Below are 403 nucleotides of genomic sequence, written 5' to 3'. Positions count from 1 at the left end.
TCCGCCAGAGGCGCGCCCGGCCCGGGCGGCCGCAGCCTGGCCAGTAGCCTGGCCACGCGGGGTGCAGGCTGTAGGATGTGGGGTGTGGGGTACGGGATGCAGGGTGTGGGTGCAGGCTGTGGGGTGCAAGTCCCCGTGGGGTGCCCAGGGCTCCATGCCCTACAGCAGGCCAGCAGCTGCAGGCCAGGAGACGCGAGGCCCGGTGGTGAGCGGAGCTGGCACGCAGCTCCGCACCGTGCCGGGCGGACGGTGTCCCTGTGCCAGGGCTCTGACGGGCGGCAGAGCAGCAATTAGAGTTATTTACTCAGAGAAATTATAACATGTCGGCATGGGAGAGAAACTGTTTGCTTCCGAGGGCTTAATCTCATTAATGTGCTGGTGCAGAGGTGTGGGGGGGTGGGGA

General features: G+C 65.8%; 1 protein-coding gene across 1 annotated transcript in view; it reads right to left on the bottom strand.

Moving 5' to 3' along the window:
- LOC104624127 (solute carrier family 12 member 5) overlaps positions 1-403 on the bottom strand; it is a gene marked incomplete at its 5' end in the record, with an annotated part of 5,888 nt that overhangs the window by 3,516 nt on the left and 1,969 nt on the right. The gene's annotated exons all lie outside the window — the stretch shown is intronic.

This window comes from Phaethon lepturus, unplaced genomic scaffold (assembly GCF_000687285.1).
Source record: "Phaethon lepturus isolate BGI_N335 unplaced genomic scaffold, ASM68728v1 scaffold31107, whole genome shotgun sequence".
In the NCBI taxonomy this organism is placed as follows: domain Eukaryota; kingdom Metazoa; phylum Chordata; class Aves; order Phaethontiformes; family Phaethontidae; genus Phaethon; species Phaethon lepturus.
This window is presented reverse-complemented; position numbering and strand designations above follow the sequence as displayed.